Source organism: Suricata suricatta, chromosome 2 (assembly GCF_006229205.1).
Source record: "Suricata suricatta isolate VVHF042 chromosome 2, meerkat_22Aug2017_6uvM2_HiC, whole genome shotgun sequence".
Classification (NCBI taxonomy): Eukaryota; Metazoa; Chordata; class Mammalia; order Carnivora; family Herpestidae; genus Suricata; species Suricata suricatta.
Genome location: NC_043701.1, coordinates 20,264,350 through 20,292,207, shown reverse-complemented (window position 1 = coordinate 20,292,207; position 27,858 = coordinate 20,264,350). Strand labels below are relative to the sequence as shown.

The following is a 27,858-nucleotide window of genomic DNA, read 5'->3' as shown; positions in this document are numbered from 1 at the left end:
AGGAAAGCCCTTTCTTGGAGAAGACAAGTGGGAGAAAGCTATCTAAGCAGTAAATGAGGACACCCAGGACAGAGAGCTTAAGAGCCATACAGATGGTCATTGCGCTGGTGAGGTCTGGAGCTGAGGGCTCCCAAAACCCTGGGGCCTCTTCCTGTTATACTAAACACATATCCATGTTGGGGGATAGCTTGAGGGGGGCAGAACTGAAATGAAGAGTTGATTCAACTATCATTTGCATTTTCTTCCTGGTCATCTCATGGAGATGAGTGATCTAGAATCCATCGATTGTTCTCTCTCCTTATACCATGCATCCATCCAGTCACTGGAACAAGATTTGTTGAACACAGGTGTGTGTCTATCGGGGAAGACATGCTATGTGAAGTACTGGGGACTCAAACAAGAAAGGCTGCTTGTTCAGCCCTTAAGCAATGTGCAAACCACACCTGAAGAGCACACGGTACCATGTGATCTTATAAGAGAGGTTCACGTCAAGCTCATCATTAGAGCTATTTTCTTGTTTTCAAAAGGAGGGCAGGGAGGAGTTGGGAGGGGCTACACAGAGGGAGAGGGATGATAACCGAGAGCAGCAGCGATGGCTCTCAGTAGGTGGGTGCTGATGGGAGTGTGTGTTCGTGTGTGTTTGTGCGTGTGTGCGTGTGTGTGTGTGTGTGTTTGGGGACTCAAGGGGCAAAGCAGGGGAGGGCATCCCCTGGGAGGGAGCAGGGAGTGCAAACATATGCAGGATCTGCTGCCCTGTTCAGCGTGGCCGGATGGGGTGAGGGCTCTGGCCGTGGGTGGCAGACACCCTGGGAAGTTGGCAGGTACCAGAACACAGAGGTATCTCATGGCCTCGAAGGAGTTAAACTTTCTCCTGGAGCTCCTGTTAAATCCTTCTAAACAGGGGAGTGACATTACCAGATTTTAGAAAGATAATTCTGGTGGCAGTGTGCAGCACAGATGGGAGGGGGGAGAATTGGAAACAGGGAGCCCTGTTCTGCAGAGACTGTGATAATCCAGGCAACGGATGATGAGGGCCTGAGTGAGGGCAGGTGCGTTGGAATGAGGATGAAGCGGATTAGAGAGAGGTTAAAAAAGAGAGTCAGCCTGGTGACTGGGAGTCTGGGGAAGGGAGTGAGGGGGAGGGGCCAGAAAGCACCTGAGGTGTGTGGTTTAGGCAGCATGATGGGGTCATTAATCAGGGACTAGGATGAGGAGACGGTTGGAGTGAACGAATTCTGCTTTGAATTCTGCTTTGGGTCTGTGGAGTCAGGAATTCTGGGAAGAGGTGTCCAGTTGGCAGTTGAAAATGGGTTTAAAGTTCAGGAGGGGAGAGATGTGTATTTTTTCATGACACAAATACTTACTGAGTGTCTATTATGTGTCAGGTGGCCTTCTAGTGTCTGGAGATACAGCAGTGACTGACAGATAATCTCGACTTACATGGAGCATTCATTCCCAAGGAGGGAGAACAAATAAGAAACTAGTGGACAGATGCAAAATAAGACAGGATAACATGACAAAGAATGCCTGGGGGAGTGCATCAGATGGGGTTCAGGGCAGGCATTTCTTACATGGTTAGTATTTGAACCCAAATCTTAATAATGAAGAAGGGGCAGCCATGTGAAGACCTTGGAGAAAAAGCAATCCAGGTGAGGGAACAGCATATGCAAAGGCTTTGAGGTGAGAACAAACATGGCACATTCAGGGAAGAGAAAGACCAGGGTGTCTGGAATGTAGCGGGTGAGGGAATGGAAGGTAAGACATGAGACTGGAGAGGTGGTGAGGGGTCGGATCGTGCCATAGAATGAATGTATCAGTCAGATGAGACTAACCTGCATGGTAACAAATCACCCGCAAATCTCAATAGTCTATAATAGAGTTTACTTATCGCTCACTCTACATGTTCGTTGTGGTGTCTGCAGATTTTCTTTGTTCCAGGACCCAGGTAGATGGGACTGCTCCTACCTGGAACACTTCTGATTTCTTAGCAGAGGGACAAGAGAAGGTGAAGGATTACGTGAGGGCCTTACAGCTTCTGCATGGAAGTGGATGTGCCACTTCTCTTGGCCCAAGCAGGTTACATGGTCAAAAGTGATGTCATTGGCGGTGGGGATGCATAATCCGTCCACAGAGAGGAGCTGCAGGTGTTGAGATCAGTAGTGCAGCCAACCCCATAGGCTATGGTAAGGAGATTAGATTTTACTCTAAGGACTATAGAAAGCCATTAGGTTTTTTTTTTTTTTTTTAAGCAGACGGTATTATTATGTGTTGGCAAGGTAGGCTAAAAAGTAGATCAAGAATGGAAATAGGAGATATGAGAAGCAGGGCAATCTGGGAAAGTGCATGTTAGATACAAGCACATGGCAAGGGAGGTCCTTTAGGGTAGAGCCCTGAAAAGACTTTCAGGACAGGGCGCTATGACTCGGCCTTGTAGGCTCTCCGTCTGGATCAGGCACTCACGGATGTCCTTTGGGCAAGGCACCCTGTCCAGGTAGCACACGATCACAGCATTCCTCTCTAGGAAGTCTCCTAGAAAAGGTGTAGGTGATGAAAATAGTAAAAGGAAAACAGCACCTAAGTGCTAGAGAGAGTGGACCCTGAACCATAATAGGGTTTTGTAAATTAGGCTGGAGGAAGCCCACAATGATGGCTTTTGTTCTCTCCTCCTCACACCACATACCACAGGAAAAGATTCAATCCCTGGTCATGAATCTTTTCTCTATATGGAAAGGAGAGAGAAGAGGGCAGGATAGGTGGTGTGCTCAAGGATGGTGGGCCCCTGGGCGATATGCCCCTTCTGCCAAGCTGGAGAGAAAAGAGGAAGAAAAAGCAAGATTGACAAAGAGCTCCCAGTGCAGTGTAGACCAGGAGTAGAGCCCCAGCCCACCTGTAGGGTGAGGCCACTCCATCCACAGGTAGTTCAGTCCAGACTCCCAAAGTGGTGAGTTTGGACCAGCCCTCCTCTTCTGAGGGGTGGGCTGGGGAGAGGGTGAATGGGGAGCTTCCCTTTTCTCATGTGCTGTCTGTCTCTTGCTGCCTGATCCGTCCACTCCAGGAGAGAATGGAGAAAGCCAGGCAGAGCAAGAGAACTTTGACTTAAGGTCTGCTGCCAAAGCGCCCCCTGCTGGTGGGTCCGTTGCAGTTCCTTAGCACCGTTTGAAACCTGCCAGAGGGTGGCAGAAATTGAGGGTGGGGGTGGGGGACACAAATATCCAGGACAATTGGCTTTGCTGCCTGGGGGATTTCTTTGAGCATCAAATCTTGGCTTCTGTTTTTGTAAGAGAATGTTGCAGCTCTTCAAATAAAATTATAAAAGTCTTATGGGCAGATTCCATAATTTATACTTCTTTGGACCCCCTACCCTTCCCCACAAGTCCAGCACAGACCGGTCAAAAACAAAGTTAAATACTTCTATGTATGAATGAATGAATGAGTGGGTGACTGAATGATTTCCCAGAAGGCTTACCCGGAAACCACACCTGGGATCTGTCTCTCCCACTGGCCACAGTGTCGGTGATGAACTTCGTGCCCATATGAGAACGCAGATGGACAGAAGGAAATTTATTATGCTGTCAGAGAGGGAGAGCCACACTCTAGGCCTCCTGATTCTCCTCCTGCTGGCTGGGCCCTGTGGCCCACGGTTAGAGAATGACAAAGTGTCTCTGCTTCCTCTAGGGCTCAAGGGACCTCGACAGGCTCAGGCCATTACCCATGGAACTAGCCAGGGAGAGCCTACCTGTCAAATTGGCTGGAATGTGGCAAGATAAACTCCTGGTGAGTCCTTCTGTGACACCCTAGGGCTTTGGTGACAGAGTTAATTAATCAAGACACCAACGTCAAAATTAAAGTGAGGAAGAAAAGTCAATTAGTGATTGAATAGCTACGAGGAGACGGATTTTAATGAGGTTCCCTCTAATTTGCGCCGTTCCTTGCCCCTCCTCCTCAGGCGTGGTCATGCTTCCGTTTTGTGAGGACTGTGGGGGTCAGGAAGAGGGAGGGCCAAGCGGTGTCTCTCTGTGCCCCGGGGTGGACGGGGGCGAGAGTTCTCCGCTGTCTACAACATGCCAGGGCCCCATAGAGATATCTGTCACCACCCTGAATTCTTTTCAGCAGGATGTGCCTTTCGATTTGCAGTTTACCTTTTCAGGTCCCCTTCAGCACGCTTGGCCAGGCTCCTGAGAGGAGACCTGAGCCGAGAGGGGGAGACACGGGCAGGCCAGGAAGGCTGGCGCTGGGCTCTCCAGAGAGGCATCACCTGCCACCACTCCACCCTCCACAGCCTCCTTCAACTCTGTCTGCTTCTGCAGGGAGACGGGGAGATTATGATGTTTCACCGGCATTCCAAACCCTTGTCATGGTTAATAAAGGTCTGGCAGGAACCGGAGCTGGGATGGCTTTGCAGGCTCTGGTGTTGGGGCCTCGGGAGGGAAGGCGGGTGTAGCTATTTCTCCAGCTGCTTCGGTGACGCCAGGGAGCCCGAGGACCAGCAGAGAGAGCAGACTGAGGGTCTCTGCTTCCTGCACTTACTCAACAGGTTTACTGATCTGGGGCCTGTGGACAGTGTGACTGGTAGTGCAAGGTCAGGGGACAGGAAGTGGAGCATGAATAGCTAGATGAAGTGCTGTGGGGGAAGCTTCTGGCCTGGGGGACCAGTGCATATCCCTGAGCTTGACTTGGGCCACCTTTAGGAGGGCTGGAGCCTGAAACTGGGATCTACATTTATCATTTCTTTTTTATCACAAGTAATACGTGTTCACTGTAGGGACAACAGACAAGGAAAAAGAAGTTTGACTTTATCTCACTACCCAGAGACTAACCGCTGCTGGTCTTATCAGATGTTTTCCAAGTAAATGTATTTAATGTTTTACATTAATCAACATAATGTTTAGCTGTATATCATGATTCCATCTGGTGGGCATAAGTATTTAGGTCTTTGGAAAGGCCGAGCCCATTTGTTATTTTCACGAGTCAAAATCCAGTCACATTTACTTTCTAGAAATTAAAAACTATCAGGTAAGGACTGAGGTCCTTTTATATACAGGAAAAAATATGAAAATGTACTCATGGGTTTCTTGTGCAATAAAAAAATTTAAAGAAAATGGTGGAAAGTTGTAAATGATAAGAGAATAACTGGAGAAAAAGAACTCGTTCTTATAAAAATTCAGGATTGTAAAAGTATCAAGAAAAAAGGAAAGCTAAACAATTGAAAACATTTTTTTTTGAGAGAGTGCACAAGGGAGGGGTAGTGGGAGAGAGAGAGAATCTTAAGCAGGCTCCACACCTAGTTTGGAGCCCAACGTGGGGTTCAATCTCATGATCGTGAGATCATGATGAACTGAAATCAAGAGTCGGATGTTTAACCAACTGAGCCACCCAGTCACCCCATGCAAACATTTTATTTTTTTACTCAAATAAGTCTTTTTAATTTTTTAAATGTTTTTATTTATTTTTGAGAGAGAGAGAGACAGCATGAGCAGGGGAGGGTCAGAGAGAGAGGGAGACACAAAATCTGAAGACAGGTTCTAGGTTCTGAGCTGTCAGCACAGAGCCTAACAGGGGGCTCGAACCCATGAATGTGAGATCATGACCTGAGCCCAACTTGGACGCTTAACCGACTGAGCCACCTAGGCGCCCCTCAAATAAGTTTTTAATGTTTATGTTTGAGTGAAAGAGAGAGAGAGTGCATGCACACAGGAGGAGCAGGGAGAGAGGGAGGTAGAGAATCCAAAGCAGGTTCCATGATGTTAGTGCAGAGGCCGATGTGGGGTTTGAATCCATGAACTGTGAGATCATGACCTGAGCTAAAGTCAGATGCTCAACCAACTGAGCCCCCCACGTGGCCCATCCATGCAGACATTTTGAAGGAAAGAAAAATATCAAGATGCAGATAACCAAGCTGAAAAGAGAAAATACTTTTACAGGCCCAACATAAGAATGACTTATCATTATAGTTTTTTCTTTCTAGTGCTTTTCTTATACGTGTTTTTTCAAGGATGTGAAGGCTTACAGCATAAACATGTCTTCAGCTTGTTATGTAATCATGATAACATAACTTTAATGGCTAAAATATATTGTATCAAGTATATTTATTGCACATTGTTTAATTACTATCCAGCATTGGATTTTGAAGCACTTCAGATTACCCTATTACAAAAATACAATGGTTAACATTTTTGTACAAAATAACTTTTTGTTATTTTGAATTTTCTTAGGAGTGTGTTTGCCTAAATGAAAGTATTGAGTTAAAGCATTTGGACTTTTGGGGGTCCTGGGTGGCTTATTTGGTTAAGTACCCGACTTTGGCTCAGGTCATGATCTCACAATTCATGAGTTTGAGACCCACGTCCAGCTCTGTGCTGACAGCTCAGAGCCTGGAGCCTGCTTCTGATTCTGTGTCTCCCTCCCTCTCTCTGCCCCTTCCCCACTTGTACTCTATTTCTCTCAAAAGAAATATTGAACATTAAACATTAAAAAGTTTAAAACCTTTGGACTTTTAATAGTTCTTGATTAATATTCCAAAATTTGCTTTCAAAAATGATTGTCCAACTTACAGGAGTATAGGTTTCATTACACCTTCAGCAGCCTAAGATAGTATTAAATTTTTTTTTATTGAGGGATAAGTTGTATGGAATGTCCATATTTTAAGAAATCAGTTTGATGAGTTTTGACAATTATATACACTTTTAAAACCACCTCCCCCCACAGTTATAGAATATTTTCATTACCCAGGAAAATGATTTTTGCCTATGCTGGACTTCATAAACAACAAAAATGATAACAAAGACTTATATAGGCTCTAAACTCTTATTAATCTGTTGTTACAATTTTTGTTTTGAACAGAATTAGTGGTCTTTTAAAGAATTAATAACATGCCCATTTGGTTCTTGTTTTATAGTCTTTATCTGTCTCCAGATTCCCCATTTGTTCATACGTACTTACTTTGTTTATTTTGCTGTCACTATCTAGACAATTCTAATATCTGAGCCATCGCTGGGTCTTTCTCTATTTACTCTTCCTCCCTTGGCCCTATCACTTTTGTTTGTATCTTATGGTCTTCTTAATTCCTTATTTATGTTGGGCACTGTGCGTAAGAAATCACTAGAGACCAAAGTAAAGAATATTTACCCACGGGAAAGGTTGTGCACCTTCCATTAGACGGCTAACGTGAGGGGCGGAGACCAGTGACGCCACCATCTGAGTAGGGCGTGGATCTGTTGTAGCTTCAGTCTGATTCGGTTCACCGTGGCTAACGATGTTTTGAGGATGGCACCAAGGCTCTCTTCATTAGGGCTTGGGCTCTGAGCACCAGTGAGATTCAAGAGATCTTTTCATGCTCCCCAGTTCTGTTGTCAGCTCTCTGAACCACGGGTGGTTTTCGTCTTTCTGCTTTGCAGCCAGCTGCAGCCTTGAGTTTTAGGGGCTTCCCTCAGGTTTCTGCAACTTGAGAGCCCTCTCTGCATCGTCTGCCCTGCTCCCTGGCTTAGGAAGGCCACTGTGCTGCACTTGGTGGAGACCCTGGCTCCCTTGAAGGGATTTCTCCATCTTACTCGCAGTCTTTAGCAGGTCATGTACTTGGAGAAGATCTGCGTGCCTCAAGGGAATTCTCTAGGTTCTTTCTTGCCCTTTGCCTTTGGTCTATTACCTGTGTACTTGATGAAGATCTCTGTGAAAGCTTTGGCATGAGGGTGGGTATACACTTGCTATATGACCAGGGCAGTTGGAAGGCTAATGTGTCCCATGAGCTCACACACACCGGTTACATGCTGTTACAAGTTGGGCTGATATTTCTTTACCTGAGTTTACGGCAGGCCCCTCTCCTCCGGTCACTCTGTAGATAGAAGCAGCCATGCATCTCTTCTATCTTAGGAAGAACTTGTCATTTTTGGAATCTGCTTTATTTAGGGTTCTTTGCATCCTGAGCACTCTGATGATTGTTTAAAACCATGATTTTGAGGCTTGCTTGGCTGGTTCTCAGTGCTAGGGCAGGTTCAACAGACACTTGTGGCTTTCTGCATCCTAACCAGAAACGGAAGCCCCAGACGGATTATTTTTCAGTTTGTGCTAACTTCAACGAGGGAAATGAGAACTCCGTGCTTTAATTTATATTTTTGATTCTCTGGGAACTGAACATCTCAAATCCTTGTTTGCTCATTATATCACTTCTTTTGTGAGGGTCTTTTGCCCTATCTTTTAGTGTCTTTATTTGTTTCTCATCTATACACAGAGGTCTTAAATACTAAATATAGTGGCTCTTTGTTACATTGGTTGCAGTATTTTTTTTGTCTGCCATTTGCTTTTATGGGTTACATTTTATCTTGTAGTCAAACTTATAGATGTTCCTCCTTTTTCTTTTTTCTTCCTTGTAATGCTTCTGGGCCTATAAAGTTATCTTTCCTTTAAACGTTTGGAAAATATTCAGTTCTATTTTTCTGAGATTTTGATGTTTAAAAACCACATTTGACTCTTCCACTCAATTGGAATTTATTTTAGTGCATAATATAAAGCGAGGTTCTGAAATTACTGTTTCTCCAAATTGCTAGTTAATTGTGCCCACACCATTTATTGGGTGATCCTTTCTTTCCCTCATTGAGCTGTAATGAATCTTACATCTTTGTACATAATCGGGTCCATTTCAGTGCCATCTGTTCTATTACAGTGATCTCTCAGTGTGGTCCTGGGCAAATCCAGATGAATTTTTAAATCTGCAAAGCTAAGAAACTAACCGTGGTCTTGATCTAGCTTCCTCAGAGGCCGGGAGAGCCAACTTTCTGAAAGCATCTGATGACAGTTTTATAACTTGTATTTATTTACTTATTTCATAGCTTAATTATTAAGTCCTCAAGAAGTAAGGCTCTTAGAGGGCTGTGATTATCTCTGACAGGGTTAAATACTACCTGAGCCCTGTTCTCTTGGAAAACAGCAGTGGTCAAAAAACCCCTCACTCTGTGTTCCTGGAAATGCTGACTGCAATGAACCAGCCTACTCAATGTGAGTTGTCTAAGACTCAGGGGTAACCGCCTATTAACCTGAGGCAAGGCCAGACCCAGACCTTCCAGAGTCCCATTCTTTGTCTCATAAATAATTAGCTCTACTCTTTTTTTCTGATGAATGTGGACAAAATACCCGTTCAAGTGCCTTGGCCAAACGTTAGTTAGGCTTTTTCTCCACCCCACCCTCCACAACCCCGAACCCTGAATTTTGACCCATGCTCAGTCTGAGCCAGTAACAGAATATGCAGGAATGCAGTCTCTCCTTCACAGCCCCTCCTGAAAATAGGCTGACCACAAAGAAAAACAGTGCCTCCTCAACTATCTGATTATGCCCCTTGCACAGTCTGTCCCCCACCCCCAATTCTTGTGTACTCCTCTCTCTAGAAATTCTGCTTGAGGGGCGCCTGGGTGGCTCAGTTGGTTGAGTGTCTGATTTCAGCTCAGGTCATGATCTCATAGTCTGTGGGTTTGAGCCCTGCGTGGGGCTCTGTGCTGACAGCGTGGAGCCTGATTCAGATTCTCTGTCTTCATCTTTTTCTGCCACTTTCCTGCTTGTGCTTCCTCTATCTCTCTCTCAAAAGTGAATGGATGTTAAAATTTTTTTTTAATAAAAACAATAAAAAAATAAAAATTCTGCTTGAATTCAGGTGGGAGCATTCTTCCTCTTGCTGTGGTCTCCCTCCAGCTAGGGCAATAGTCTCACAGTGACATTTTCTACTTGAGAAGAAGTCATGCTTGTCTATTCACCACTGTATCCCTAGTCTCTAAACAATTCCAGTAACAGAGCAGTTTATTAATAATGGTTCAAGTTGTTTTTTATTATAAGGATAATACATAATCCTCGAAAGAAAAAAATCAAACATTTCAGAATGATGTAAAATAAAGTCTAAAATCACTCTTCCCCTCAAGTTCTAGCCTTTGCCACCATTTAAATTTTTTCCTATCTTTCAAGACATTTTCTATTTTTCCTGTTTTTGTTTTCTAAAATTTATTTATTTTGAGTAAGAGAGCGTGTGCGTGTGCACAGGAGGGGCAGAGAGAGTTAAAGAAAGAGAGAGAGAATCCCAAGCAGGCTCTGCACTGTTAGCAGAGTCCCATGCAGGACTTGAACTCACAAAGTGTGAGATCATGACTTGAGTGGAAATCAGGAGTCGGACGCTCAACCGACTGGCCCACCCAGGTGTCCAAGACATTTTCTATCCTTATGTGAAAAAATATATGTATACATCATAAATGAGACTATTCATAATTAATATTCTTCGGTTTTCTGTGTTCATTCAGCAATCAGTCAGCCAGTGTATCCTAGGCATTGTTTAACATATGAGTGTTTGTTTGTCGAGCTACCCCATTCTGCCTACGAGCATACAGTTTTCCCTTGTATTACAGAAGTGCCATCATTTATTTGTTACTTTGTTCCAGGTTTTGGATATTACAAACAGCACTGCTGTAAATACCTCATGTATCTATTTTTACATACCTATACAATATCTGTACAAGGATAAATTCCTAAAGTTGAAATCTCCAAGAATTTAATAAAATGTTGGTAGATTATTAAATTGCCCTACAGCTTTACACTAGCACCAAAGATGAATGAAAACAATTAAAAAATATTCTGGTTATTATTGGACTTTGCCTATATTATACATGAAAAACTGAATCTAGATACTGATACAGTTTACATTTCTTTGTGTGAGATTGAACATCTTTTTCACATGGCTATTGGCCTTTAAAAATTTTTTTTAACTAAAAAAATTCTTTTAACTTTTTTTAAAATTTTGTTTTATTTTTGAGAGACAGAGACAGAGCATGAACAGAGGAGGGGCAGAGAGAGAGGGAGGCATAGAATCCAGAGTAGGCTCTGGGCTCTGAGTTGTGAGCACAGAGCTTGATGCGGGGCTCGAACCCATGAACAGTGAGATTATGACCTGAACCGAAGTAGGATGCATAACTGACTAAGTCACCCAGGTGCTCCTTGCCTTTTTTTTTTTTTTAAATTGTGTTGTTCTTTCCCTATTGATTTTAAAGAATTCTTTTTATATCAGATAAATTAGCTTTCCCATCATCTATGCTGCAAATAATTTACCCTTTTGTCTTTGACATTATAAATGTTATTTTTGCCATAGAAAATGTTCATATTTTTATATAGTCAAAATTGTTCATCTTCTGTAGCTTCTATGTTACTTTCACTTCTATGTACAGGCATATCATAGTTTACTTAAAGCCAACATTTATGAAGATTTAAGTTGATTTCCATTTTTAAAATATTTTAAACAACATTTGCAGAAACAAATTTATACTCACTGTTGACTATTTCCTATAAGTTCCTAAACATTGATTACATGCTGCCAAATCAAGGCCACTGATGTTCACCTTCTTCTTGGTCCCGTGATCTATCCTCTGAGTAGGAATGTCTCTTTTTGCTCAGAAAAGTTAGATGCTGGAGAGGACAAGGGGTGAGGAGCAAGAAGATGGGGCCAGGAGTGGGGAGGGGGTGGGCAAAAGAGCAGAGCATTTTAAGAAAATGGAAGGGACGACATCACAGGTGCACATTCCAGTTAGTGTTCTTATCCCTTAGCTTCCACTCCTAGCAGCTTCTGGAGGGGTTGATCTGCTGTTCTTGTGGCTTTGGGGTGAGAACAAGGACTAATTAGAGCCTTGCTTTGTAGCTGGTTTGTACCCAGTGATGTTGACTTTTGTATCAGCAAGCAAGGAGGACCCTTTTCTCTGCAGTTTTCTGCTGCGTGTGAGCTCAGGGTCAATACGGTTTACCTATGTCCTATGATTTCTTACAACCTTTAAAACTAGATTGGAGCAAGGGGCAAATCCTGTCCACATGTCGTTAATGAATATGGAATAAACTGGATTTCTCTCTTTTAAATATAAGTGAAAGGAGAGTTCACAAATCCCACCCGTTTCTGATAATTCCGCCAAAGGTAAATTGCACACTGCCTCGCGTACTTCTCGAAAAGCATGAAGCTAGAGTTTCTCTATTTTCTTTCTTTTTTTAAAAAAAAAGTTTTTTATGTTTAATTGTTTTTTGAGAGACAGAGACAGCTCGAGACAGGGAGGGGCAGAGAGAGAGGGAGACACAGAATCCGAAGCAGGCTCCAGGCTCCGAGTTGTCAGCACGGAGCCCGATGCAGGGCTCTCACCCACCAACTGCGAGATCATGACCTGAGCCAACGTGGAACCTTAACCGACTGAGCCACCCAGGTGCCCCCAGAATGTCTCTATTTTCAAAACTGAAACTGGTTTAATCACGTTAGTGAAAATGACAAGGTGGCAGATCTGTCTGATGGTTTCTTTCTATGGACTCCAGAGGATTATATAATCTCACACCAGCAGAAATTTGGTTTAACTGATCAATCTTCTACAGTAATTTCAAGGTTCACACTTCTATTTATGCCTCTGCCATCTGCCCCACAAGACCGGAAGCTTCCTGAGAGCAGGCTTGCCTTGTGAGTGAGCATGGTGTGCTGTCTAGACAGGTGCTGAGAACCTTTCAGGTCACTAAGTGGAGCCACACATGGTTTCCTCCGGAATTCTTCCAGGTGCCGGTTCCTCAAAGCAGGGAGTTCTGATCTGCTCTGATATTGCAGGGTCCTTTCCCCAAAACAAGAAGGTATATTTTGCAGGAACCATCTGCAGCAATGCAGCAGAAGTTGTGGACTGTGTGTATAAAATCGTTTGCTGCTGGGATGCCTGGGTCGCTCAGCCGGATAAGCGTCTGGCTTTGGCTCCGGTCATGATCTCACGGTTCGTGGTTTGGGCCCCATGTCGGGCTCTGTGCTCACAGCTCAGAGCCTGGAGCCTGCTTTAGATTCTGTGTCTCCGTCTCTCTCTGACCTGCTCACGCTGTCTCTCTCTCTCAAAAATAAATAAAAATATTAAACAAAAAACCATTTGCTCTTTGCACAAAACCTGGAGGGGGTGGCTCCTGGGCGTAGTTCCTGTGTTTCTTTGGGCAAGGGCCCCTTGAACAGTTTATCATGCGTTTTCTCTCGATGCTCCTGAAGTCCCTGGCAGGTTCTGAGTCCTGTGCAGGAGGAGCAGGTGGTTTTTCTTTCTCAACAGACACATGCCAGTCTTGCTTTTTGGAGCTTATGTGAGGTGTGAATGGATTCTTGCCAAGAGAGCAGGACAGGAGGTTGATGGGAGGGTAGGACTGGGGAGAAGGAGGAATTGATGATGAAACGGGGTTCTGGGATCAGCCCGGAAGTGGAAGTACTCCCTGTGGGCACAGACCACTGGGCGACCCCAGGTGGGGGTGGACACGATCTTACCAAACATAGGACTCGGTGAGTGCCAGGTTCTCTGCCCATCCTGACCTCTTTAGTGTGCTCTGTGGCCTCACTGCTGGTGGTCAGAACTTCTAGCTGAAGAATTGGCCTCTAAAAATCCCTGATGCTCCTAAGCAGCAAGGCACGGTCTGGGGCAGAAGGGCGGCAGTGCGGTTCAGGACTTCTCCCTTCTGGTCTCTGTTCTCAGCCTTGCTCCAGACTTCCCAGATGATGTAGCCGAGCCCCTGGGCAAGGCTGGCCTGAGTTTCCCTGAGATGAGCAGGTGGGAGGGTGGCGATCCATGGTGAATCAACGTTTGTTGAAGGGTCAGAGATGGCAGATTAAAAATAAGCCCTGGGGGGCGGGGGGTGGGGTAGGAAGCCAGAAAGCACAAAATTAAAGTTGGCACATGAGAAAAAGAGATTAAATGGGAAAAGGAAATCGCCGGCAGCTTTGGATTTACCCAGGCAGAGTTTCTCCAGTGGACAAGGAAAGCTTAAGTAATCCAAATTAATTTCTAGTTAAAGGCAGAGCTCAGAGAGCAATCAAACAGGTGACCACAGCTGGCACCAAATTTCACTGGGAGATAAACTACAAATGCTAGAAATCAGCCATGTGTGTGCTGAGGCTCAGACTGCAAACAGCCGACCCAGGGCAAGAGGCGGAGGCTAGAATGTTCCAGCCTTTCATTCTGTACTTTGTGCTCAGCACTGGGCTTCCAATGTGTGTCTGAAACACCATTACTGCCTGAGAGTGGCTCATGGGCGAAGGAGAGAGATGCCTAAAGAGAGCGTTGCAGGACCACAGGATAAGTGATTCTCTGACAGTGTCCAAGGAGGGTAAAGAAGGAAGCAGGGAGTGAAGAGGGAGTGGGGAGTAAGGAAAGGCTTTCTGTAGGACCAGACACATCCTGGGACCAAGAGGCTATTAACAGGCTCTATCATGCTGATGAGGCGATGGGGAAGGGACCCTGGAGGCAGTGGGAATAGCAGGTGTGGGGACATGGACTCACCAGGGAGCCTGGGCATCCCCCCCTCCTGCAGTCCAGTAAGGCTGCGGCATGGGGCGCACTACGGCCAGATCCGATTTAGGCTTTTGCTCAGGCAGCATGGTGGGGCTAGATCTGGGGTGAGAAGGGAGGAAGAGGGGTCATCTGCACAGCGAGGGCAGTCACCTGGGGAAGGGGATCGTGGCCTGAACTAAGGCTCTGGGTGTGAGGATGGAGAAAAGAAAATGGATTTGGGAAATGCCAAGGGATGGAATTTGTAGTCCTGGTGATTGGGTGACTGTTTCAATGCACCTTGTCAAGAGTCAGACTTGGTGACTAGGTGGTGCTATCCTCGGAGATGGGAAGGAGAGGCGACAAGGGTTGGGGGGGCTTTGGATGCACAAATGGAACAAGTCAGGACCGGCAGGGCTTTGGGCACCCATAGGATGTCTAGATATCAGGCACTTTGGAGCCTCACCCCTTTCTCTCTCTTTTTTTTTTTTTTTGAGAGACGGAGAGAGACAGAGCACAAGAGGTGGGGGCAGGGAGAGAGACACACGCACACAGAATCCAAAGCAGGCTCCAGGCTCTGAGCCCTGATGTGGGGCTTAAACTGTGAGACCATGACCTGAGCCAGAGTCAGATGCTTAGCCAACTGAGCCACCCAGGCACTCCCCGCCCACCCCATAACTGTTAACTCCCACCTCCTGAAGTGGGCAGTGTCTGGGTGCTGCCCAAGACTTCCATCTGAGGCTCTCCACTCCTCAGTTGGGATGGCTGGTGGGGGCATTCAAGGCTATCCTGTTTCATGGTGTGAGGGGTCTCCTTTCGACTGGCTTGGTTTTTGTGAGCTAATTTTCCGTGTTAATCTTTGGGGGGTGAATTGGACAACAGTTTTTAAACTGTGTTCCTTCAATCCCTAGGTTTCTGGCCTTCGGAACTGCTAAGAGGAAGAGAAGGTGGAGGCAGAGGAGAATGGGGGAGAGGGGGGCGAGGCCAAGTAGAGATCCAGGGTGGGCTCTGGTCCCTCTGAGCACCCCCACAAAGAAAGGCTCTTTTAAAAAGTTGTTTTGAAGACAAAGATATTTGTGAGTAAATGGTTGGCCTAGGTCCAGAGATGTTCATACTCTGGGGAGGAGGCTTGAATGAAATTTGGTGGTGGGGGGCGGGGAGGGACAAAGCAGGGAGCATCCACTGAGGACCGAGGTAAGGAGCTTAGCGCAGTGCTAATGAGCAGCCAGAGCAGGTCTGCATTATGCCCAGTCCTTGCAGGGGTGCAGGAGGATATCACGACGAGGCCTCGTCGGGCTGGGGCCGGGAAGACAGAAGTTCCTGATGCAGAGGCGGCGATCTGCAGTTGGCCTGCAGATACCTCAACTCATATGTTTTATGTGGCTCCTAAATTGTTTTTGCATTTTCTGAATTCGTTGCCAGCATTCAAAACGCAGGAGGCTGCATGTAAATTTTTGTTTACAGACTTCTCTTGAAAAATAGGACAAGACCCGAGCCCTGGGGCTGGAGCTGCTCTCCGAGGGGCCCTTCTTTCTGGCCTGCACCTGCCCCCCCGCTCTTGTTGCCCAAGCCGACTTTGCTCGTTGGTGGGACCTGCCCGGCTGCTGTGAGCATTTAAACTCGCAACTTCTGAGTCAGAGTCACCTCCCATAAGCCAAGGGGGCCAGGGGCCCGGGGCTCACTCCTTTCTTAGCCCTAAAGACTTTTGCAGCCCAAAATGACTGTTTTCTCCCTCTCTATCTTCATAAGACTTTTGCTTATGAATCCCTACTATGGGTACTGTCTTTCTTCCTTCTACCATTCTGCTTGTTACAAGACACATGAATATAGTTGGCCTGTGGACAGTGACCAGAAAGAGAATTGCAACTGTGATAAATATTATGAGAGAAGAGTGTGTTAGAGCTCAGGGCAAGAGGGCTCAGAGGAGAGGACAGGTCTGAGGTCTGAGAGGTGAGGAGTCAACCAGGTGCAGATGGGAAGATAGGGTGTCGCAGGCGGAGGGGGAGCAAGGTGGAGGGATGCGAGGGATGGCGGATGTGGGCGGATGAGCAGGGGGCAACTAGATGAGTTCTGGAGAAAGATGCTGATTTGGCAGGGGATGAATTTGAGGGAATTTTAGGAAGTAACTAGAAAGCGCTGGGGGATGGATGGGTGATGAGGAGTGAGGAGAGGGCTGGGCAATGCTGTGTCCTTCATTTCTGGCATATGTGACAAGATGGAGTGGTCGCAGGCCCTGAGACACAGAGCCATAGGGAAGCACTGGCAAGGAAGGATGACAGGTTCAGCCCCCGTGTGAGGGAACTTCAAGACATCACAGACGAGATGACAGAACGACAGTTGGTTGGATACATAGGTCCAGAGCTCAGAGACGTTTGGACTCTAAAAAGGTCTGTTTGCTACCAATCCACTGGTCTGATGGCGAGCTGCCTACTGGGCTATTTGCATTCTTTCCTCTGGACAGTCGCATCATTCAGTCGTTCAGCGAGCGTTGATCCGACACCAGTGACCGTGGAGGCACTCTGCTAGGCGCTGGCTAGATGAGTGAGCAGATGCTGTTCCTCGCCTCAAGGAACCAAGCTGTGAGTCTGCAGAGTGTGGATGGGATTGGATTCCCTCCAAACTCTCTCCCTCCTCACACTATTGGGGTTCATAAAGGTGGGTTGGCATTGTCTCGGTTCCCCCTTGCCTCGAATTGTGGTTAACTGTTCAGAACAGATTTACTTGCGCTTTCACGCTCCATAGAAATAAGAGTTTAGGTAAGAGCTTCCAAACTTTCTGCCGTTGCTACTTTGACCGTGGTCTCCCTGGCGTATTTGTCTCTGGACTCGGAGTCTGGAGCACTGCATTCTGTGAGACCAGAAACCAGACCTCCGGTGCCTCCCCCAGGTATTAGGGCTGATCTCCTAGTCTCTGAATGAAGTATTTTGAATACTGGGAAACAACCTTTTTCAGTAGTGTAGCCAGAAGAAAGTAAATTAATCACGAACATCGATTTGCTCATTGTATTTGCTGATTTGTCTCCTTTTGTGGCCTTTAAATATCTTGAGGGAGGCATTGTATTATTCTACGGTTTCTGGTACAGTCTATGGCACATGATTGACAATGAAAGAATAATTACACTGAATGAATAAACCAACGGGGAGCATCTTTTGGTGACTGTCTTGTTCTTTTAGCTAATTCTTATTTTATTTGCGCTCATATGTTTTTACCTCAACTCCTCAAGTAAAATTAGAGGCGTGGTGGCTAAGGACAGTGTTTGCCCTGCATGGCCAGACCCACAGCGGTGCTCACCACATTTTGGTGGGTTGACTGCTTAGAATCAAAAAGGGTTTCACCCTCTAATCACTGTCCTTCACCTGTAATGATCTCTTCGATGAGTTTCCTCAATGTCCCCTGGTTTATGAGAGCAAAATCCAACAGGTGTCTGAGCTTTGCCTTTGAATACTCACACGTCTGGGCACTGTATTCAAGGTGGGGGTGGTGGCACTGAAGCGGACAGTCTTAGAGGGGCTCCTTAGCCATCACAGATGAAGCACGGTCTCTCTGTCTCTTCTGGATGCCTGAGGAGGCAGGAACTACTGCTCCTCTCACATTACAGAAGGAGAGAACTGAAGTGTGTGGAAGTTGGGCACCTTGCCCAAAGTCAGGACTTGAGTCCGGGTGGGTCTGCTTCTGGAACCCATGCTCTAAGTCAATTTCTGGGATTCTCTCTCTCTTTTCCTCCTCCTCCTCCTCCTCCTCCTCCTCCTCCTCCTCCTCCTCCTCCTCCTCCTCCTCTCTTGCTCACACTCTCTCTTCTATCCTCTCTCTCTCTCTCAAAATAAATAAATAAACTTAAAAAGAAACAAATTTGTACAGTTTCTTAAATGTCAGAATCACCAGGAAGCCTGGGAATATTCCTGGACCCCACTGCAGACTGCATTATTATGCAAGAATCTATGTTTTAACAAGTCAGCACCCAAGGGGATTCTGGTAGTGGTGGCACTGTGGGCACTGTGCCATCACTGACATGGGACGTAGTCATTCAGAGGCTTAGACTGTGTCTCTGACATACTCATCACTCTCCTTTGGGGGGACAGGGATATGACATTTTCCTGCTCTGTGTTTCCAGAAACCCATAAGCCTGGAACAAAGCTGTGCTGAGGGTACCTCCGATGGAGGCTTTAAAAAAAAATCTTTTTTTGTTTATTTATTTTTGAGACAGAGAGAGAGCACAAGCAGGGGAGGAGCAGAGAGAGAGGGAGACACAGAATCTGAAACAGGCTCCAGGCTCTGAGCTGCCAGCACAGAACCCGATGTGGGGCTTGAACCCATAGTCTGTGAGATCAAGACCTGAGCCCAAGTTGGACACTTAGCACCACCTTGGAAGTAAAGCAAATGGGTCTCAAAGAGGGACAGGTAAAGAGCCCATACCTCTACCTCCCGGCAGGGTGATGTAGAAGCTAGAATTTATATGAGATGCTGGTGGTGCAGCGAAGTCCTTCCAGGAGCTCCGGAAAGGGGGAATGAGGGGGAGGCAACTAGAACCGAGTAGAGATCCAGGATCCTGTCCCTGGAGGAGGGCACAGAGAGCGTCCGGGAGGGGGACAGGCTCAGACACCAGTGCTCATCAGAGCTGGGTCGTATCCGAGCTCCTCCACCTGTTGGCTGCATGACCATAGGCCAGCTGCGTTATCTTCTCTAGCCTCAGTTTCCTGATATGTCATGTGAGAATACTAATACCTACGCTGTCGTGTGTTGTACAGGTTAGAGATGCCAGGGACACCTTGACTGACACAGAGCTGACCCTCAACAGAATGTGCTGGTAGCTTGGGTTTTCTGAGGTTTTCAAGGGCGCAGCAGGAAAAGCAGTTGGTATTCAGCTTCCCCTAATCCTGCACTAAATATCCTCTGCAGAAAGCCCCAGCGAGAGTCCTGGCTCCAACTCGTCAAAAGGGCGTAAATATTTATGGACACTCAGGCGACCTCCCCAAGTGTCTTCCATGCCCTTTGGTCCTACTCCCATCTTTGATAGTCGGTATCTCTGGTCTTCCACAGAGAGGGGCTCAGCATTTAGAAAGGTGTAGTGGACGGATCCAGAAGCTGGGAACGTGGGAGAGCTTGGATGTGAGGTGCAGGGCTGAAAACGCTTTGGAGCCTGAAATTGAGTAACTATTGAGATTTGCTTCAGAGCCTTTGATTTGCTGTTGGCATATTTCTAGGAGACCCTGGACTGTGAAAGGATGTGCAGGCTGGGCTACCTGCCAAGGAAACCCTGGCTTGCTTCCTTCTGGAACTCACCAAGCTTTCACTGCCCTCGGTGGTAGCCTTGAAGCCAGGGGACATTCAGAGGCCTCCCGGAGCCTTGGAAAACCATGTCGAAAGCAATAGCAACTCATACATAGAAAGGTACTGTGATAAGTGCATTATTTCATCTTCACCGCAGGCCCATGAGGCAGGTAGTGAAGCTACGGCAGCATCTCACAATGATCAAACATGAGAACTCTGGGAAGAGGACTGCAGGATGCAGAGTCCTGACTTTTAGTCACTGTGGGAACGTGGCAAGTTCTTAGCCTCTCTAAACCTGTTTCCTGACCTGTAGGCTGGAAATAGACATACTTACCTCTTGCAGTTGAGAGTTTCCAGGTAAAGCAAATAGCCAGTATCTGGTATATAGTGCATCCATTCATTCAGTAGGTATTATGTGTTGTTATGTCATGTCCATTCTGTAGATGCAGACACCGAGGCCCCAGAAGAGAAAGTAGAGGGCCCCAAGTCACATAGGTAGGGGGTGGAGGTGTCAGAACTCAAGATCAAATATGTTTGACTACAGTGCTTTTGATTTTTAGTCACTAGGTATTCTCTCTTTTTTTTTTAATGTTTATTTATTTTTGAGAGAGAGAGAGAGAGAGAGAGAGCACAAGTGGGGGAGGGGCAGAGAGAGAGGGAGAAACAGAATCCAAAATAGCCTTCAGGGTCTGCACCGTCAGCACAGAGCCCGAGCAGGGCTTGAACCCACGAACCGTGAGATCATGACCTGAGCCGAAGTCAGATGCTTAACTGACTGAGCCACCCAGGCGCCCCTCATCACTAGGTATTCTGCTTGAGCTGGAAAACGTTCTCTGGAGGTCTTACTCAGCTTGAGCGATAGGTGGGGGCTCAGGTCCTGATCTGTCTGTGTTCTTCCAAAGGTGAGAACCTCCAGCCTGGAAAGGAGGTGTTGAGGGGCATCGGGGCAGCCAGGCCGTGCGAGGGGAGTGGCCGCTGCAGGATGGATGTTTTCAGGGTTGCGGACCATGCCTGCAGTGGACTGCTGCCTTTATTTTGACTTTCCCCATAGCCATAGTCTCAGGAAGGGGTTCCAGAAAGGACTAGATTTGCTGTGCCGCTTTATTGGAATCCAGGCTGTCTGGTTTCAGCTGGAGCGGGCCCTCCTGGAAGGAAGTACTTCCTCTGTCGGCCAGCCTGCCTGTCTCTTTCCTCTTCTCTCCTTCTCCGCTCTCGCGCGCTCAGAATTCCCACCAAGAGGACAAGTAGGCAGTAGCCTGGAGGGTGCAATGCCATGTGCCCGGAGCAGTGGACTATATCTAGACCCATGCTTCTCACACCATCTGGGATGAAGGAACAGGGTGTTTCTTTGACAGTTTCTTGTAGAATGATATTTTTGTAAAATCTATATTTTTCTTAAAAAATGTATTTTTTAGAATATGTTTCTGGGAAAGTGAAATAAAAAGATGGGAAGATACAAGTCCCCTCTGCATTACTAGAATAAACCTATACGATTACTCTTCCAGATTGCTATAACAGTCTTGAAATGCTAGCTCAGTTTCTGTGCTTACCTCACTGGGGACCAACAATACATAATCTTTAGCGTGACCCTAATTGGCACTTTGAGTTGTCCTAGGTGACCTGGGGTGGGGGTGTGGACTTTTGCTTGGGCACTCATGGGCCGCCATGCATAGGGGCAGGTCTGTCCCACAGCTATAGTTTCAGTGGGGGGCATGCTCTCCCAGCGATTGTCACTGTCAAGTTATGGTGACCAGCATGACATGACGCACGGGGGTGGGGTAGGAGAGCTCCCTCCCACCCCGGCTGAGTGCAGTTTCGGCTGCTGTGACACCTTCCACGTGGTGCTGCCGCAGCAGCTCGTGGAAAGGAGGCCCCAGGCTGGAGGCTGATCGACACTGCGGAGCTCCCATAAATAATTGCCTCAAGGTTTAGGCTCTGGGAGCAGGACTCAGAGTCAGCTTCTTATCTTCTTCTCTGATTGGCACACCAGAGGGTTATTTGGGGAGGGGAGCAGAGGAAAGCCATGGTCCCACTCCAGACAAGCCTGCCTGTCATGGAGCGGAGAGGCATGATAGCATATCAGATCTCTCTCCCCTTAACCTTGTCAGCCCGCCTTCCAGCTCAGGCAGTGCTAGCATTGACAAGAGGAGGGGAGGATGATGGGAAATTCTGCTCCTGGCAACGGGGAGCCTATTATGGGGTCCCGGGGGGAGGGGAGCTTGCTCTAGAATCATATGTGCCAAAACCTTGACACAAGCATGTCCAGCAACAGGTCCCCACCCATCTATTCATCCTGCCCTCATCCCGAGCCTCATGGGCTCGTGGGAACTATACTACCTTATCTCAGTGTTTACAGTGCGGCCTGATTTCTAAAGACAGCTCACGCAAGGAGAAGGACTCTTGTGGCGATGGGTGGGTCCATGTTTGCCTCCCTGGGGGTCGCACAGATAGCTGCCACTCTGCCTGCAGCCTCTCGTCTGTTTTCCTATCTGAGAAGTTTCTTTCAGATTTCTGTGTATTTATGGCTAACTGGGGCCTGACAGGTCCTAACTTAATTAGGCAAGCACAGCTTCTGACTCAGTCCAGAGTTGCTCCAGGTCGGGCCACTCAGAGTCCAGCTGTTGCCGTTTGGCATTGCAAGATGCCCTGAGCTCTCAGAAACAAAAGACACAGCTCCTGCCCAGACGAAGGAGTCTTTAATAAGTCAGCAGTGGGGTGGGATCCTGTTGGCTGTGCCCTCCAGCCAATGCTGGGAGGGAGGTGGGGCCAGAAGGGGAGAACAAGGGACCTTCACACTGAGGGATTGGCTGCCACCAGCCTCCACCTGGCTCTGCTCACAATGCCTTTTCTCTTTTCCATCTTTATCCCCAAATGGCATCCCTTGCCACTTCCCCCACTGAAATGAAACAATGACAAGGATCAGGCAGGTGGGAGTCAAAGTTCTCGAGTAGAGACAATACAGAAAGGGACACGTTGGCTTTTGAAGGTACTGAACGCTGAGAGGTTGAGGCTGCTGCTCTAACGTGGTCGTTCCAATCAGGGTTCTGGCTCAGTCTGCGAGCCACATTTAGTCCCAAGACGGTGGAAAGTAGGAGTTAAGAACAGGGCTTTGCAGTCAGACAGAATTGGGCCTCAGACCTCTCTCTATGTTAAAATATCTCTTTTCCAGGGGACATTCTAGTCTCTCTGGGACAGTCCCATTCATTCATCACCAATCATCCTGTGGTTTTGGCAAGTCAGCAGATATCAGTGTCATTTTTACTTTATAGACACGGTTTGAGAAAAGCTTTCTCTTACTCAAAACATTTAAGGTACATCCAATCGGGTTAACTACCTTAAAAACAAAAACAAAAACAAAAAAAACAACCTCCCCAGAAAGCCATTCCCAGTGTGCAAATACCCAGGGGAGAGCTGGAGAGTAATGGCGGGTTGCTAGACAGCCACAGCGGCTCCACGAATCCGTCCTACACGTGATTGGAGGGGGCGCTCTGTGGGTGGAGCCACGCAGTATAAAAGGCTAAGTAAGGCTGATGGAGCCCCCGAAATGAGCAGGGCTCTCGCCCACCCCTGGCTTCCAGCCCGAAAAAACAAAACCCCGAAAGCAACTTCTGTATGCCATCCATATCCACTGGCCTCCACTTCTCCGTGCTCTTGGGAAAACATGGTTAACTTGGGGGGTTGGGATAAATTTGGGGAGAGGAGTGAAGGCAAGGTGACGGTATCTCAGGCCTCAAACTCACCTTCTTCCTCCTTTGCCCAAAGGAAAGGATGTGCTCATCACTTCTCTCCTTTTGTCCTGTCTTCCTTTCCTCCTTGCTCTGGCCTGACCTGAAGGGGACATGGCCAGCAAATAGCCAGCCCTGCCCTGGACTGTGTACTGGGGCCAACTTAGCTAGGGGGGGTTTCTGGGGTCTCTGCTTTGCCCTGGAGGATCCAGTGGTCAAGAAAAACACATGAAAGCTTTACATGGTGGGAAAATAGTGGCCCCAGGCAGGCTGAATAGAAAACAGCAACAAAGAAGATGGCAAGTTCCAGGATCAAGAGGGAGGGATGGGTGTGCAGATTGAAGGAAGATACCTCTCCTCCACCTCACCTGTTTTCTGTGAGGGGACTAAGGGTGGGTTCCCAAGTAGCACCCACAGACTCCGGGGAAGCCCTTCAGGTCCTACATCCTCTGGGTTAGGGGATTTCTTAGGCTATTTCCTCCCTGAAAGGGCTGGGACAGGAACAGTTTATGAGGAATTTTGTAGGATGCCACTCCCTCCCTCCCCCTATTTTCTAGAATGTCTTTACGGGTAAAATCAGTTATTGTCTATCTTCACCATAAAAAATAAGTAGCAAGCAGAGTCACGTTGCTGATGGTATCCTCTTTCTACCTCCCTTTTGAGGAAAAATTTGGCAAATCCAGGAAAGCCCAAATAAGAAAACAAAAACCTGCTATCCTTCCATCACTCAGAAGTAACTCTGGTTAGCATTTTGCTCTAAATTATTTTGCTCTTTTCCTTCTGAAAAAAATATATTTTCAGCAAAACCAGATATCATACAGTAAATAACCTACTTCTTGCACTTAACAATATCCATAAACATTTCCCAGCATCATTGGATAGTTTTCTACAACATCTCTTTTATGGGTGCAGTGAATTTCATCATATGGTTATAGTGTAATTTATTTAATGATAGCAAATATTTATAAAGTGCTTCCTATGGGCTATGCTTTACATGCATCATCTAATTTATTCCTTACTAGGGATCTATGAGGTAAATCCTATTACTATGCACCTTTCATAAATGAGAAAACAAGTTTTTAGGCAATATTTTGCCCAAGGTCACACAGGGAGTGAGCACAAGAGCTGGAGTTTGAATCCCAGTGCATTCCTTTTGGCTCCCAAGTCTAGGAGCTAGCAGGCCACACTTCCACCTTGGCTGAGTGCCCACTGCTGGCACTTGAGGGTTTCTAGCTTTTAAATATTACTCACAAAGCTGTGAGGAACATCTCTATAGCTATATGTTTTGTACATGCCATTGCTATTTGCAAGGATACGTTTCTAGAAATAAAGCAAAGAGGTCAAAGGAAATACACAAAGGAGTTGGAGCCTTTGTTTGGGGGCAGGACTGCACATGGATGGGTCCCATCTGGAGGTGTTATGGGTGGTAGGGGTACGTGCTCTACAGCTGCCCCGCCCCCACCTCTCTTCCTGTGGAGAGCAACCTCAAATTGGATTCCCAGTACCACTCTTCAGAGTGACTGTTTCCCAGCACCCTTATGAATATGAGGATTTCACATTTTAAAACTATTGCCACAGGTTAGGTGGGAAAAAATGGTATGATTTTTATTTATAGATTTTAAGTTGTCAATAAAGCCAAATAAATATTTAAAGTTTGTTACCAGGACATCTGAATTTTGTCTTAGTTGACTTTCCTGTCCATGTGCTTTGGGGTAGGGTGTGTTTTTGACATTCAGGAACTCATGGCATTTGAGTGTTGTTGCTCCCATTTTTTTCCTGGGATGGATGGATGGATGGATGGATGGATGGATGAATGGTGGATGGATGGATGGATGGATGGACGGATGGTGGATGGATGGATGGATGGATGGATGGATGGACGGATGGTGGATGGATGCATAAACTGCATTTCCTGGAATTTCCCCTTCGAGTCCTTTAATATGGTAACTGATGGTAACTTCCCCACTCTGCCTTATTGACATGGCAAGTCTTCCATGATCTGAATCCCATTTTCATTTACTCTGGAAGGTCATCCTTGCTAGGTATGGTCTGGGCTACAGCTCTGGCTTAGAAATTATTCTCAGAAATGGTAGACACAGGAGCTATCTTCCTGCTCTTGAGCTCCTAGGAATAATAGTACTTACTAGCTACCATTTATCAAGCACCTGCCAAATGCACATTGTTTTCATGGTATATATCCTTGTCCTCATTTTACAAATGAGTAGAGGTTTCAGGGAGGTTAGATGACTTGTGCCAGGTCACACAACTAGTAAGTGGCAGGAGAAGAATGCCTTTTATATCATGCCGTCCATTGGGATAATTTTTAAAGGGTTTAAGCATTCTATTTTTTCTCTCTTCATCATTGACAATCTTTATTTCATGACAATCAAAAAATTGGACAATTGAAACTGAGGAAATTGTTATGGTAGATTTTATATCAAAGGATTGGAATAATGATTTCTAAAATGTCTTCCAGTTGCTTGCATCTGTGATTCAAATGTACATCCTTTGACAACCAAAAGGCGCCTGTGTTGGACCCAGAATCCACCTGCAGCCAGTCCTCCACTGCTGAGCCAGCCAGCCAGGTTTGCACACACCCCCTTTGCCCCTAATGCAGGCGTCTTTGGTAGTATCTTTTCCATTCCTAGTTCCTTAGATGCTTTTTGACTGAAGGGTTGAGTCCAGATCCTCAGTTTAGTTGTGGCGGAAGTCTTCCTGAGGAGCAGGAAAAACTGGGAACGGGGGAGCTGTAGAATGGATGCCCCCACCCACAGTGTCTGCCGGGATGGAATATACCTGCCTGGTCACTCCCCAGACAAGTTTCAGACAGAGGGAGCAGCAGCCCCCTCCATGAAGCCTTCCCAGCCTCCCCCTTGGTGACAGTCATTCCCTTCTGTTGATGTTCGGTGTACCTGTGCCGGGGCCCTGGGCACCCTCTCCTGGAATCATGTTCTTGTATTCCTCCCCCACTGATTGGGAAGCACTCAAGCATGGGAGCTGGATTATTAACCTTTGAACACAAAGTGGATACTCAAGAAATGTTTGAATGTGTGAATAACAGCATGAGTGAGGGAGCTTAAGTGCCCCACAACTAGGAAAGCTCCTGGTTTACATGTACTGGTTAGGTTGGGCAGACGGGACAAAATGACTTCACAAGGCTCCTGGTGAATTCCCAGGTCCCAGGGTGGATCTGGTGCTTTGGCTTTCCTTTCCAAGGGGAAGGCAATAAAGTCTGTCCTCTGGACAGAACCTTGACTATGTGCCCCTGCCATGACCACTGTCTCCCTTGCCTCACCCCTTCCCTGGCCCAGAGCCTCCACTTCCCCAGCTGTAGTGGTTTGGGACGTAAGGACATAGGGTAAGAACTCACCTTTGCACCTGTTCTTCTCAAGAGGACGCAGGTTGAGCCCTTGATGCCCACAAAAAGTCAGGCTTGTGGAAGCCTGGGCAGAACCTTCCTTGAGTAGCTGTTGGCACTCAGCCTGTGCGTCAAGGTCAGGAGACAGTGTGGAACACTTGGATGGTCTGCTCTTACTGGAGGGCAGGGAGCACAGAATGCAAGGGGGCACCTGTCTCTTCAATCTTGAGACGTCCCTTTCTTTTCTCACTTATTGCTGAGGTCCACTGTATCTGCGAAGTGTGACTGGCTGGACTGGTTGGTATCAGGTCAGGCATGACTCTCTAGAGAAGAGCAAGCCTTGGAGAAGAGAGATGGGTCTTTAGAATTACTTACAGTGAGGGAAACTAGGGATCCCTGGAAGGATTGCTCAAGGCAGGAGCAAAAGTAAATTAGAAGGAATCCAAACAATTCAACACCTCTTTAGCAGGGGTTGGGGGCATGGGAGTGGAGCTTTCACAGGAGGGAGGAGTCAAAACCCACTCTAAAGTGAATCGGAAAGAAGAACTTGGTAACTCAGGGTTAGCACAAGCCCCGCAGGCCTGGGCAACTCTGCGACATTTTGGTGTCCAAGTTACACACTGGCACCTCTGCTGACCTTTGTAAATATGTAGGGATGGTTTGTGATTTACATATGACTTAGAGGGTGCATCCTGCTTCTAATGAGTGAAGGCCAGGCTTGCTAGCCCTCCTGTAATCTGTATGACAGTCCTGAACAGCACAAGTTTTCCTAGCACTGTGTGCCACGGTCTCACTGAGAACTCTGGGTGGTATCTCAGGAGGCTTCCAGTTCTGATAATCTGATACTCTGATTCTGTCCTGGCTGCAGCCATCAGTTTGTTTTCTTCAAAGATGAAATGAGGGGAAAAAATCGATCATCTTAATAGATGTAGAGAAACGATTTGCTAAAACTCAATACTCATTTATGATTAAAACATGATGTCTTAGCAAATTAAGAGTAGTGTCTTAATCTAATGCTGGCATCTACTTCTCCTAGCAAATACTATAATTAATTACAAAAGATTAGAAACACTCCCATTTATTTTTATTTTATTAAAAAGCATTTTTATTTTTTTATATATTTATATTAATCATTTATTACCAAGTTAGTTTCCATATAACACCCTGTGCTCTTCCCCACAAGTGCCCCTCTCCATGACCATCACCTCCCTTCCCCTTCCCCCCTCCCTCTTCAGCC

General features: G+C 46.7%; 1 long non-coding RNA gene across 1 annotated transcript in view; it reads left to right on the top strand.

The window, feature by feature from the left end:
- The window catches only part of LOC115278757, a 219,107-nt gene that overhangs the window by 118,078 nt on the left and 73,171 nt on the right, over window positions 1-27,858 (top strand). Inside the window, exon 3 of the long non-coding RNA XR_003903083.1 lies at window positions 25,740-25,848. This is a non-coding gene — a long non-coding RNA (uncharacterized LOC115278757). The remainder of the gene's footprint in view (window positions 1-25,739; window positions 25,849-27,858) is intronic.